Genomic DNA, 676 nt, shown 5'->3' with positions numbered 1-676 from the left:
AGGTGCGTCTGTCTGGTTGTCATTTTGTTCTTTTCTTCCCTTATGTTTTTCGGGCCAAAACAGCAGTCTGTGATCTACATGACATAGATAGTTGGGTGCTGAGCGTCGGCTAGTGTGCGTCTCATGCTTCAGATGTTTGTGATTTTTCATATATTTCTACTATGAAGCTTGCTTTTGAACTAAAAAGCAATAGAAGTTGCTGCATATTCCACGTTTTGCGTCCTTTGCCGCTGTCGCTGCAACAGTGCGGCGATGTTGGTTTGCTTCTGGTCATAGGCGATTGAGTTAATCAAGGGAAAGAGAACACACCTTTTACCCTGGCGATGGTTAGCTAATTTAGTTGGTTTCACCGCTTGTTTTCAACACTGGTTGGTTGCAATTGCTGCTGCGTTGTGTATGAGAAATATATGGGAAGAAAATTTAAGGTGTTTTCCATGTCGGTTGCAGATGCTTGTTGCTTTTCATGGGTTGTTTTTGGACTTTGAGTTGCTCAGTCGATCTTTTTAATCGCTGAAAGACGTGGCTGAGCTCTATATTACTACCATGCCGCATAAAAACAATGTAGTCGATAACTTTCCTTTTTCGCTTCTCTTCTGGTCTCACGCGCCTAAATTCTTGCCGTTCTCCTTGAAAACTCGCTTTTTGGAACCCTTTTACACTATGTATTGCTGTGTCG

This window comes from Trypanosoma equiperdum (genome assembly GCF_001457755.1).
Source record: "Trypanosoma equiperdum strain OVI genome assembly, contig: ctg_42, whole genome shotgun sequence".
NCBI classification, from domain to species: Eukaryota; Euglenozoa; class Kinetoplastea; order Trypanosomatida; family Trypanosomatidae; genus Trypanosoma; species Trypanosoma equiperdum.
Note: the sequence above shows the minus strand (reverse complement) of the source record.